Below are 13,715 nucleotides of genomic sequence, written 5' to 3' on the forward strand. Positions count from 1 at the left end.
AGAGGAAATGGACAAATGCAGAGATGAGGTACAGTGAAGTCCACACCTCCATCACCTGCTGTTTCTAAATTAGAACTGTTGTTGGATGTAGGTAGTGAGGGGGAGGATAAGATGTAAACACGCTGTCACTTTCAATGGCCCCTGACAGATGCTGGACACAAACTCTATGAGGCCACTGCAATAATGGCTAGCATTCTGTCTGCTGGTGGTACAGGTATAGTATAGGAAGGAACTGCAGATGCTGGTTTAAACCGAAGATAGACACGAAAAGCTGGAGTAACTCAGCGGGACAGGTAGCATCTCAGGAGAGAAGGAATGGGTGACGTTTCGGGTCGAGACCCTTCTTCAGACTGGTATGGATTGATTAGATAAAGATAGAATGGATTTGTTAAAGGCAAATCATGATTAAGTAACTTGGGAAGAATTTTTGATGAAGGAACTTAGGGGATCAAGGATGGAAATAAAATAGTGCATGGGTTTTCATGCACCATGAAAAGGCCATATAACTGACCCAGATTAGAAGCCATGGAATAAAAGAGCCTAAAGCAACATGGATTGAAAATTGACCAAGTAAACGGAAACAGACAGTAGCAATGAATGGTTGCTTATCAGTCTAAGGGCATGTGCACAGTGGTATTCCCCAGGGCCAATAACATATTTTGATATGTATTAGTGACTGACTTGGGAGTACAAGACTCAATTTCCACAGGATACAAAACCCAGAGGTGAAATGAACATGGAGGATACTGTTGGATTTCAAGGAAACATGATGGAATGGGTGTAGTCTAATTCTGATCTTGGTGAAGTTTTACATTTGTATAGGAAGACTGAGAAGATGCAATGTAAGCCTAAAGTCGTATTTTTAAAAGGATGTGGGAACAGGCAGACATGGAAAAGTGACCGGACTAAGTGGTTACAAAAGGATATTTATTGCTGGGTTTTATAAACGGAGGAATACAAAGCATGGACGAGGGATTCATGGCCAATCTTTGAAAAATATGGATTGGCTGCAACTAAATCATACAACTCCATTACAGCACAGAAACAGGTCTTTCGCACACAAGGGCTTTAGTTATGCGGATGGAGAAGCTGGGATTGTTTTCCGTGCAACAGAAGATGTTGAGAGAAAATCTGATGAAAATCATGAAGACTTTAGAGACCAACTGTTCTAACGTTTCTGCCTGTCAGCTGGACAGGTCAAGAAATGGGGAAGGTGATTAGTAAAATAAATAACATGGGGAAATATTTACACGTGATTAGGATCTGGAATTTACTGTCTAGTGTAGTCCTGGAGGCAGATTCAACTGCAGCATCTAGAGACCTATGTAAGTATCTTAAAGTAAAGAGTTTGCAGGATTACGGGGAGAGAGCAGGGAGGTAGAACCTGATGGCCCAAATGGCTTCCTTCTGTACTATAAATGCCTAGAAGTTCAGTAAACACTGATTGTTTATGGCCTAATAATGCCTTTAAGGGTCATGCTGTTTACATATCTCACTGAGCTTTGACCTGCGGACCACTAATCTGCAACTAATCAGCAGATTTGGTCTGACACTGTATCATCTACTTCTGAGAAGCAGGCTGATGCACCACTGTGCATCAGTGTTTCTCCAGAAAGTATCAAATAGTGTATTCATCAATCCTGGCAAACAAATGCAAAATTGAGCTATGCTTAAAAGTATGTTCTCAGGAACAAGGACTTGCGATAATCTAAATATCCCGTGTACTGCCACAAACATACTTAACCTTCAATTTGTGTTATAGCAGTGAAAAGCAAAATTTTGTAGAAGACTAGACCAAGTGGACCCGTTGGGCCCAAACTTCTCCTGCATTGGTGCAGTACCCTCTCCTCCCCCCCTCCCTCCCCTCTCCCCCCTCCTCCCCCCTCCTCCCCCTCCTCCTCCTCCACCCTCCCCTCCCCCTCCAGCACCGATTCCTAAAGCACCCTACTGGATGCATCCTCCCAACCCGAAAATGACTTTTTAATTCCAGCTCCCTGTTTTTTAACCAATCCGTAATCCATGCCAATATACAACCAGCATATGTTGCCATCATTTTCTTTAATAATCTATTGTGTGATACCATATTGAAAGCCTTATGTGTCCAAATTACTATATCCACTGGTTCACCTAACTTGGTATTTAATATTTCAAAAGGTTGTGAAACATGATTATGTCAAACATGATTTCCCTTTTATATATCTATGTTGACTTTACCCCATCCTATAATTTTTTCTAAGTCTCTAGATATCACTTCCTTAATAAGAGATTCCAACAATTACAGTTTCCCTTCTACTGGAGAAAGAGCAATACAGAAAAACCCTCATTATAATGGACTATGGGACGTTGGGGGGGGGGAATGTTGTCCGCTATTGCTGATTGTCCGTTATAATCGAATATCATTGCACAAGTAGTAGAGACAAAGAACTGCAGATGCTGGTTAATACACAAAAGGACACAAGTGCCGGAATAATTCAGTGGGTCAGGCAGCATCTCTGGAGAACATGGATAGGTGACGTTTTGGGTCGAGACCCTTCTTCAGACTCTCGGTCTGGAAATGGGCCTGAAATCTGGGTGAGTTGATGGCCCCGACCTGGTGGGCCTGATGAGTTGATGGCCCCGACCTGCTGGCGGCAAGGGGAGAGGTGAGGAGCAACGGAATCATTCATCACGGCCTGCGGGCGGCTGGAGTGCAGGCAAGGGTCGGCAGTGGCAGGGGCTGGCATGGCCTGGAGGCCGCCAAGGAACCTGTGTGAGCCTGCGGTGGCAGCAGCAGGTCTGGCCAGGAAACAGTCGGGAAGGTGGTGCGGTCCGGCATCAGCAGCCCGGCCTGGTGCTGAAGGTTGATCGGTCCGGCCTGGAATCAGCGGGGATGGCGATGGCGTCGGCAGCCTGGCCTGGCAGTGACGGTCAGTAGGTCTGTCTGCCATAACTCAAATCCATTATGAAGAGGTTCATATTAACAAGTAATGTGTATTGTAGGAGTAACATGAAATGAGAGAAATAACATAGACTAAGTCTAATTGATTAAATGTATTAGCTGAATGTCTGGAATTCTAGATGTAGGACTGGACCATAGGTAGTAAGTGGGAAGAGAAGATGTGGCAATAACATTTAGCAACTCTATAACAATTCAATGAATGTTTCCCCGTTCAGTTGTTATGCCAGTGTTTATTAAATGCTCACGCTTGTTGCTATATTGCACCTAGGGGAAATAGCTAGGCCACCAAGGGGAACAGTTGACATAAGTGTGTGTTTGGCAAGGGGCGGGAACTACCAGTATTGCTCGAGTCTCCAATCCTCTTTTACAAAGTGACGTCTGGCATTGTCAGAATAAGGCTAATCTGGAGCTGCACGGCTGGGCTATGGAACAAAAATATTCTCCAATGTACATCAGCTGAGTATCAGTGATATAGTGAGAGAGAGCGAATGGGGGAGAGGGAGAGGGAGAGGGAGGGAGGGAGAAACGAGCAGCAGCTTACACGGACTTAGATTTACAATTGAACGTAACCTATTTAAAAATATTTTGCATCAACGTTACATTTGGAAAACAAATTTTACTAAAAATGAATTTCTAAATCCCTTCTGTATGTTTGGAGATTGATGCTGTCCTTTGCAGACTTCAGGGCAGCGTGAAGAAGGTTTTGTTCCCTGAACAGTTTGACTAGTAACTTTTGGTGCTTTGTTTTGATGCATGTTCACCCTGCCAGGATGTGTATTCACCCCGGCAGCCAGTACACAGTCTGAGAAAGAATCCTCCCATCTCCACCCACGCATTCCTGGTGACTTGTGCTCGAGAAGAGACACTTGGACGATTTCGGAAGACGCTTTTCTGAGAGAAAGAGAATGGATGGGCAGAATTACAGTGGATTTAACAGTTCGGAGCAAGACCTTTACCAGATCGACTATCGAACAATTGTGGGAGAAATGGAGCTGACTCGGCCCACTGGAGATCAGTTGCCTCCTGGAGTGGGATCTCTGAGTGGGTATCATCATGGGCATGGGCATGAGACCGCAGCACAACGCTACATTGCCACCAGAATTCAAGCTGGCTTTGAGCCTGAGAGGTAAGGAAGAATGGATATTGCATCTTTAGTGGAAGTAATCACACCACAGAAAACACACCACATACTGTATGTGCAGATGATAAGTTAACTGAAACTGCTTTACAAAGTCCGCAGAATTTGATTAGGAGTTTGGAGAATGAGGTGCTGAACCAAATAGAGAACTAGCTTTGAAGGACAGTCAGGAGGGGTTTTGCAAGAGTAGGTACCCTGGCAATTCTTCCCTTTCTAACTCCAGGCTTTTGATGTCGGTCAGAGTACTCCTGTATCTTGACCAAGATGAAATAATTCGGTCAAACCTGGGACATTTCTGGTCTTGTACTAAACTTCTTACTGTCTAATCACTTGATCAATGAGGTGAGCAAAGTCCAAAGATTCCAAGTGTTTGATTAACGTCCAGTGGTCTGTTATCATTAAAACCATAGGTATTTGGATACTAACTGAGAAGTTTCAAGACACAGTTATCACCTTTATCATTAAATTCTACTCATATCATTACAGTTTTGAGACAATCATTTCCATTAAAAATAAACATTGTTGCATGAAGCAGTACCGTTTGCTTAGTCACCAGATAGTAATGTACCTTTTGTAAGAGAATGTGCATTGCAGTATATATCAGAAAATAAGATATTGGGATTGTAGAATCAGTAATTGTACACTTTGACAATCTCTCATTGTAACTGGAGAAATTGTACATTCAAGTATAGCAGTGCACATGCCACAAAGCACTGTTTTGGATATTTTGCTTCAGCTTGTTTTTGTGGCTTCGTTTCCCCCTTGGGGTGGTCAAAACGATCCAATTGCTGTTGAAGCAGTAACAGTAACTGGCCACCAGGAGTCTTCCAATGTTCCGTCTTAAATGCTACTGTGTCACTGTGATGATTGAATAATTCGTGATTCTGTTTCAATTACATTTTGAAGAGAGTTTACACTATGGAAGAGGAGGTGCTGGGGGGTCTTAGAATGCATAAAAGTAGATAAATCCCTGGGACCAGATCAAATGCTTCTTTGTACATTGTGGGAGGCTAGAGAAGAAAACACAGGTGCCCCTGGCAGAGATATTTGTGCAGTAAACCCTTGTTTTTACAGACCTTTTTACAACGGATTTCAGTTATAGCGGACTGTTCTGTGCCTGTTGGTATTGGACATGCCAGGCCTGGCCTTGGGCTGTGCCATTTTTACAATCTCTTTCTGAAAACATTGGCATTTTATAAGGTTACGAGAACTCCAGAATTGGAAATTGTCTGAAATATGAAATGAAGATTTACTGTGATGGTAACCAGTGCCAGCAGAATATCAGAAATCCAGTCAGGAGGAATGGAGAGGGGGACCAAGACTCGGGACCAGTGAATGGGTTGGTACTCTGGGGTGGGGTGGGTGGATGGGGAGGATGGACTGAAAGGATTCCCTCCCCACGGCTGATCGCTCAGCCTGAACGTTTGGAAACAATCAATATTTCAGGCTTGCTTGCAGTTTGATGAACTCATGTTGGCTGATCGTCTTTTAATCTTAAAGTTGTCACGTGGCCTCTCTACCCTGAAGCAGGGAGTGACAGAATAAAGGCATTGATTCTGCGTTAATTCTTGTGTCTGGGGCTTGATGATTAAGGAGATTTGTGGGGTGACACAGTGGCACAGCAGGTAGAGCTGCAGCCTCCTAGCACCAGAGATATAGGTTCGATCCTGACCTCGGGTGCTGTCTGTGTGCTGCTGTGACTGCTGTGGTTTCCTCGCACATCCCGAAGAGGTGCAGGTTTGTAAGTTAATTGGCCTCTGTGTGTCGGGAGCCTATTTATCTAGTATGTCGGAGTGCATGCCGATGTGGGATAACATAGATCTATGTGAATGGGTGTTTGATTGTCGGCATGGACCAAATGGACCGAAGGGCCTGTTACCATACTGTATCTCTAAGCTAAATCTAAGAACACGACTTTCTCTCCCATTTCTGCTTTGAGCACTGGTTTTGAGGATCTTCACACATCTTCCAAATCCACCCCTTGGATTATTCGATTATAGCAGACAATCAGCAATAACAGACACCATTCTCTCCTTATGGTCTGTTATAAAGAGGGTTTACTATCATCAATAACCATGGGGACTGTGCCAGAAGAGTGGAGGAGGTTAGTTGTTGTTGCACCTTTATTTAAGAAAGGCTTCAAGGAAAAATCTGGGAACTACAGACCAGTAACATCATCAGTTTGTAAGTTATAGGAGAGGGGTTCAGAGTGACCAGATCTACAAGCGCTTGCAAAGACAAGAGCTGATTAGGGATAGCCAGTATGGTTTTGTGTGTGGGAAATTATTTTCACAAATTTTTTGAAGAAGTGACCAAGAAGATTGATAAGGGGAGTGCGGAAGACATTATCTACGTGGACATCATCAAAGTATTTGAGAAGGATCACAAGCTAGGCCAGTCTTGAAGGTTAAATTACATGGAATTCACAAGAGGCCAGCCAATTGGATATAAAACTGGCTTGACAGAGAACGGTTGTAGAGGGTTTTTTTTAGACTGGAGATCTGTAACAAATGGTGGGTCCACAGTTGTTAATTATTTATATTAACAATTTGGATGTGAATGTAGGTGGCATGATTCATATGTTTGTGAATGACACTAACTGTGGTAATATAGTTGTCAGTGGAAAAGATTATCTAAAATTACAATGGCATCTTGATCGACTGGGCCAATGGGCCGATGAATGCAGATTGAGTTAAATTCGGATAAACGTGAGGTGTTTTGCTTTTAATAAGACAAACCAGGGCAGGGCTTACGCAGTAAATGATACGTATTTGGGGAGTGTTTTAGAACAGAGAATACTGTTGAGTAAGGAATTGAGATATCATCTTATAGCTCTTCCTTCTTTGGAATACTGCATACGGTTCTGGTCGCCCTGCTAGAGGAAGGATGACATTAAATTGGAAAGAGTGGAAAAACGATTACCATGTTATCAAGTCTGGAGGATTTGAATTAGAAAGAAACAATGGATAGGCTGGGTCTTTTATCCTTGGAGCACAGGAAGCTGAATAAGGGTGACCTTATAGTGGTTTATAAAACTCTGAGGGACATACTGTAGATAAAAGGAATAGCCACAATCTTTTCCCTTAGGCTTAAGGTGGGAAGGGAAAGATTTAAAAGCAACTTTTTCACATGAAGGCGGTGCATATATATAATGAGCTGCCAGAGGAAGTGGTAATGATAGGTACAATTACGATATTTAAAAGGCACTTGGTCGGGTTTGGATGAATCTGGGCCAGGCGCAGGTAAGTGGGATTAGCTCGGTTAGGCAAAGTTGTTGGCAAAAGTGAGGTGGAGCACATACAAAAAAAAAGAAAGTTGTGTTTTGGGTATGGAATACGAATGTGGGAATAATGGATCAGATTTGTGAAGATATGGAACAGATGTGTGTGGAAACAATGGAAATACTGGAGAGTTGGAACAAGTGTATGGAAGCGCTAATTAGATGAGAGGATGTGTAGAATATAGAATGGTACAGCACAAGAACCATCCCTTCCATCCACAATGTTGATGCTGAACGTGATGCCAAAATAAACTAATTTAATCTGCCTGCACATTCTCCGTATCGCTCAATTCCCTGCATATCCATGTGCCTTTCTAAAAGCCTCTTAAATGTCATTATCGTAGCTACCTCCACCTCCCCGGCTGGCCCTGGCAGCATGTTGCCTGGCAGAGTGTTGCAGGCACCCACCACCTTCTGTGTTAAAAAGCTTGCCCCCATGCATCTCCTTTAAAGTTCCTCCTTTCACCTTAAAGCAATGCCCTCTAGTCCTTGTCATTTCCACCCTGAGACTGTCTACCCTACCTATGCCTCTCATGATTTTACATAGTTCTGTCAAGTCTCCCTCAACCTCCGCATTCCAGAGAAAAGAATCCAAGTCTGTCCAAACTCTCCTTATGGCTAATACTCTCTAATCCAGGCAACATTGTGGTAAACTTCCTCACCACAGCCTCCACATCCTTTCTGTAATGGAACCACCAGAATTGCGTGCAATACTCGATATGGAACCTAGCCAAAGTCCTACAAAGTTACATCATTCTGACCTTCCTGACCTTTACACTCAATGCCCTGACCAATGAAGACAAGCATCCCATATGTGTGTTCTTTACTACTTTATCTACTTGTGTTGCCATTGTCAGGATGTACATGGACTCCAATATCCCTCCGTATTTAAATGCTTTTAAGGGTTTTGCCATTAACTGTCTCTTCTCTTGTATACTGAGTAAACGCCCTCTGCCATTTCTCTGCCCATTTCTGCAGCTGATCTATACGCCACTGTATACTTTGACTGCCTTTCTCAATGTCCACAATTCTAGCAATCTTGATGTTGGCAGTAAGCGTACTAACCAATCCATCTCCATTTATGTCCAAGTCACTTCTATTTATCGCAAACAAATGATCTGGATCAGGATCAAGACAGAAAAGGAAAACAAGCATAAAGGAGGAATGGAATAGGAAAGTACATATGGAATATGGGCAAGGTAGGGCTGGAGCATACAAGAGGGATGGGCTGTATAGAATAGAGTTTAAATAGGAATGCTGAAGTGATGGAAGTTATGCAGGAAAAATCCAAAAAATGGACAACTCAGTGAGGAAGATTGAAAAGATGTATGGATGCTTTGAATCATCTCTTCAGAAGAAATGAAACAGGTTTTTGTCAGAGATAGAAGAAATGTAAGAGGGATAGATCATGGAATGTGACTACATCTAGAAATCTACATTGTGGAGATGACTAATGAATGGGAATGGAATACTTTATTGCCATGTGACTAGGCGCAGTGAAATTCTTTGCTGCATACCCAACATATACAAATAGCCGCCACCTACGGTGCTGACAAAGCACGGCGGCCCCTCCATTTGTTCTCCACCCCCCCCCTCCACAGCGGTTCCCCCATGCCGGGTCCCCATTGTCCTTTGTTCTCCCCCCCCTCCCCAATTGTCCATTGTTCTCCCCCCACCTCCATCACGGTGGTCCCCCTACGCTGGGTCCTCCATAGTTCTCCCCCTCTCCCCACATGGTGGTTCCCCCACGCCGGGTCCTCCATAGTTCTCCCCCCACCTCCCTCATGGTGGTTCCCCCCATGCCGGGTCCTCCATTGTTCTCCCCCTCTCCCCCTCTCCCCACATGGTGGTTCCCCCCACGCCGGGTTCTCCGATATGCAAGAAAATAGGTTTGAACTAGAGACACAAGTGACTGCAGATGCTGGAACTATAATCAAAAAACAAAGTGCTGGAGGAACTCAATTGGTTTATTTAGCATCTTTGGGCAGAAATGGACAAAAAATGTTTCAAATCGGGACCCTTCTTTAAACGTTCATTTCTTTCACAGATGCTGCCTGACCCACTCAGTTGCTCCAGCACTTTTTTTTTTGCAATACGTGTGAGGTACATTGGAATAGGAGTGCAATGTGCAATAGATGGACAAGGTGTAGGAGAAAGAAGAAACAGATGCGGGAGAGATGGAACAGGCGTCAAGTGAGGTGGAAAAGGCATCAAATGAGGTGATGTGGAGCAAGTGCATGAGGGGATCCCATATGTTTTTGGTGATAAATGAATTGTGTGAGAGATGGAATAACTGTGGAGAGAGATGAAACCTGGAACAGAAGCACAGTTGAGATAGAACAAATGTGGTGAGGAACGTAGAACAGTACAACACAGGAACAGGCCCTTGACCCATAATCTCTGTGCCGAACAAGGTGCCAAGTTGACTAATCCCCTCTGACCTGCACCCGATCCATAATTTCTCCATTCCCTGTGTATCCATGTTCCTACCAAATAATTTCATAAATGCCACTATTGTATCTGCCACCACCACCACCACCACCACCAAACCTGACAGCCTATTCTGGGCACCCACCACTCTCTGTGTAAAATGGATGTCCCGTACATCTCCTTCAAACTTTGCTCATCTAATCTTAAAGCTATGCCCTCTGGTCTTCGACATTTCCACTCTGGGGGAAAAAGGTCCTGACTGTCTATTTATGTCTCTTGTATTTTTATATACATCTATCAGGTCTCCCCTCTATCACCGATGCTTCAGCGAAAACAATCTAAGTTTGCCCAACATCTCCTTATAGCCAATACCCTCTAAACTAGAAAGCATTTTGGTAAATCTCTTCTGCACTTTCTCCAACGGAAGAATAATTACCTGAGAAAGAACATGTAAGTGTCAATGAGGATTGTTACAGCTCTGAAGGAAATGGAACAGGCATGGGATGTGGTGGGACAAGTGTTTGGGAAAAATAGACTTAACCCATAAGAGCTGGAGCAGTTGTGGGAGGGAAGGAACAATGTTTGAGGTGAGATGGAATGGATTGGTGTTGTGATGGGACATCTGGTCGAGGTGGAGTTTGCCAAAGATGTAACAAACGTGCGAGAGATGGAGACATGGCAGTATATGGGAAGGGTGGAAGGAGTTAATGAGAGATGGGCTGTGTGAGGTGCAGGAGAAATAGATGTGGCACACAGGGCAGTTGACAGTTGAGCAGGTCTACAGGTCTACGTGGGATAGATGTGTAGAATAAGATTAAATTAAGAGAGGTCAGGCATGCAAAAGGTAGCACAGGTTTGAGAAAGATAAAACAGGAGTGGGTGAATTGCCAGTGTTGTGGCGAAAAGGGAATAGCTGAGTGGGAAAGATAGGATCGGTATGTTAGAAATATGGAATAGGTTTGCAAGAGAATTGTAAGAGCTGTGTGAGGAAAATTGGGCAAGTGTGTGGTCAGTTTGGAACATGCAAGTTAAAGAGATAGATCATGTGTGCGAGATGGAACAGGTGTGTGTGGAAAGATGTAGAAGAGATGGAACAGTTATTCTGGGATGTAGCAAGTATGAAGACAGATAGAAATGCTATGGTGAGGAAGAACCAATATCTTGAAGAAAGAATTGGGTGCTTATGAGCTGTGAGCTCTTATGTTGTGCACTAGCCTTTTACGTCGCACCTTATCAAGTGCCTTCTGGAAATCCAAATATGTCACGTCTCTAGGTTCTCTATCAACTCAGTTTCTTACAACTTCGAGAAACTAGCAATTTGTCAAACCTGGTTTACCTTTCATAAAGCCATGTTGACTTTATTTGATTACAATAAACTTTTCTAAATTACTAATTAATATTTTTTTGAGCTCCTTTGTTAACCATGGAGGTCATCTTTCTCATGAGATCCCTCTTTCTAAACGGGATACATTTCTGCTCAGCATTATCAACTAGTTTAAAATCCCTCCGCTGTGCATCCAGTATTTTTTTGTCTATTTACCATGTCCTTTCTAGGCAATCCTATCTTCATATCTTTTCAATGCCATATTTAATTTGAGGACTCGGGTTTTGGACCAGTGTGTTTGCCTTAAAATTGTATTTGAAAATCTATCATTTTGAGGTCACTAATTCATAAGGGATCTTTAATTTAGTTTAGTGATTCAGTGTGGGAACAGGCTCTTTGACCCACCGAGTCCACGCTGACTAATGATCACCTGTACACTAGTTCTATCCTATGCACTAAGGGCAATTTACAGAAGCCAATTAACCTACAAACCTGCACGTCTTTGGAATGTAGGAGGAAACTGGAGCACCGGAGGAAACCCACGCAGTCACATGGATAACGTGCAAACTCCATACAGACAGCACCCGAAGTCACAATCGAACCCGAGTCTCCGGTGCTGTAAGGCAGCAACTCTACCGCCGCTCCACTGTGCCACGCTCTCTTATTATACCTCCTTCATTACACATGAACAGATAGCCTGTTTCAAGGTAGGTTATGTAATAAACCTCTCTAACAAACAATCCCTGATAATTCATGTATTCGGCTTCCACTGTACCCAAGCCAGTTTGATTAGTCTGATCAAATTATTATTGCCAAAGCAATTTCACTAATATCTCATTGGGATTCAACACTTTGGGGGCCTAAGATTATTTTGTTATTCACCTGTTATTCCTATTTCCACTAAACAGTCTGCTCTTTCATGTCACAGTTTGGTTTTCATTCTCTCCTCACTTCAAACTTCTCACAAAATGGAACCTTTCCCGCACCTAATTAATTTAAAGCCATTGACTTGCCTTCCTCCACCAGGTGTTGTTCTCCCTCACTGGATTCCCCTTCTGAACAACAAGCTAAAATTGCAGGCAACAGCTGGCTAATTGATAGTAAATAGTAACCCCTGTGAAGTTCTATGGATTATAGTAATTAGTTTACTCTTGTTGCCATGCTAAGTTGCTGAGATATACTTTATGGAAACCAACAAACAACAATGTTAAAGATAGACACAAAATGCTGGAGTAACTCTGTGGGTCAGGCAGCATCTAGAGAAAAGGAATAGGTGACATTTCGGGTTCAGACCCTTCTTCAGACCCGAAACCTTACCTATTCCTTTTCTCATAAGATGCTGTCTGACCCGCTGAGTTACGCCACCATTTTGTGTCTATTTTCGGTGTAAACCAACATCTGCAGTTCCTTCCTACACAAACAACAATGTCAGCTACTTGTACAGAAATAGAAAATGTGGAGTTGCCTCTACCTTGGAAACTATGGCTTGTTTCTATCTCATGTGATCAAGCTCTACTTGATCAGCAGAAATTGGAAATTGTACTACTGAGGATAAACCAACCCCCACAGCAGTTTCAGGGAGACAATCTGGACATGTCTCTGAGTAATGGGAAGAAATATTAACTGTGAGAATGAACATAGCTGATTGTCAAGATACCTACTTCCAACTGAATCTAAAATAGGTCCTGGATTGGTTTGGCTGTCACAGCTGATGCTAAGAGGGCTGGTGGTTTTTGGAATGATCGTTCCATCTGAGTACAAGACAGCCGGTGGGTCTGAGTCTAGGACAAAACGTTCTGGTTTGGCTCTCCCAGTGGAGTCCAGGAGAGACTGTTATACTGGGCTATTCTAGCTAAGTCTAGGAAAGCTGATAGTTATGATGTTGGCTCCCACAGATGAATCAGGGTGAGTTGATTTTTGGTGTAGCTTTCCCAGCTAAGTTTTCAAAGCAATTATTCTTCTACGGCATCTCATCCAGATAAATCTGACAGTTGATTTTGATGTGTTTTATGTCAATTGTGTCTAAAGGTGGTGATAGTTATGGTACATTTTGTTTAGTTGTCATTAATTTTTTTGTAGAATATCTTGCTTATCAAGCCAAAATGCAGGTTAAACCAAACCAACATGAGAAATAAGTAAATTGTGGACCAAGAAGGTCAAGGTTGATTTTAAACTTAATGTTGGTGTGGTGGTATAATTCAAAAATTATTGTAGCAGGGGAATCATTACAAGAATTCAATATTCCTCCTGTGATTGTCACATATGTTTGCATGGATTAACATCATTTTTCAATGTGAGGAAGTTTTTAATGTACATCTTGAAAATGCATGCTTGTCTTCCACAGTGTGGGCTCTGACCATGTATTTACTACTCATCTGACAATTGAATGTGTTGTGTTCCCAGGTGCCAGTGTCACACTGCCAGATGTCATTCTGTATTCTTATACACTAATCTGATTTCATTCATCCATTGTATTTTCTCCACTTTTCCCCTCTCCCCTCAAATTACATGGCATTGAATGTTTTGGGTGGGCGTTCTGTGGTGGAGATGGCAGGGAGACAAAGGAAACAAGTATGATTTCAAGAGGCCCACCATCGTAAGGTTT

At 42.9% G+C, this 13,715-nt stretch overlaps 1 protein-coding gene across 3 annotated transcripts in view; it reads left to right on the forward strand.

Annotated features, from left to right (window-relative positions):
* Positions 1–3,968: 3,968 nt before the first annotated feature.
* Positions 3,969–13,715, forward strand: part of LOC144604848 (inosine-5'-monophosphate dehydrogenase 1) — a 57,027-nt gene continuing 47,280 nt past the window's right edge. For 2 of the 3 annotated variants that reach the window (XM_078419599.1, XM_078419602.1), the window contains exon 1: positions 3,969–4,064. The gene's annotated coding sequence lies outside the window, so the exon portion shown is untranslated. The remainder of the gene's footprint in view (positions 4,065–13,715) is intronic. The other variant, XM_078419600.1, reaches the window with a different exon arrangement.

Source organism: Rhinoraja longicauda, chromosome 23 (genome assembly GCF_053455715.1).
Source record: "Rhinoraja longicauda isolate Sanriku21f chromosome 23, sRhiLon1.1, whole genome shotgun sequence".
NCBI lineage: Eukaryota > Metazoa > Chordata > Chondrichthyes > Rajiformes > Arhynchobatidae > Rhinoraja > Rhinoraja longicauda.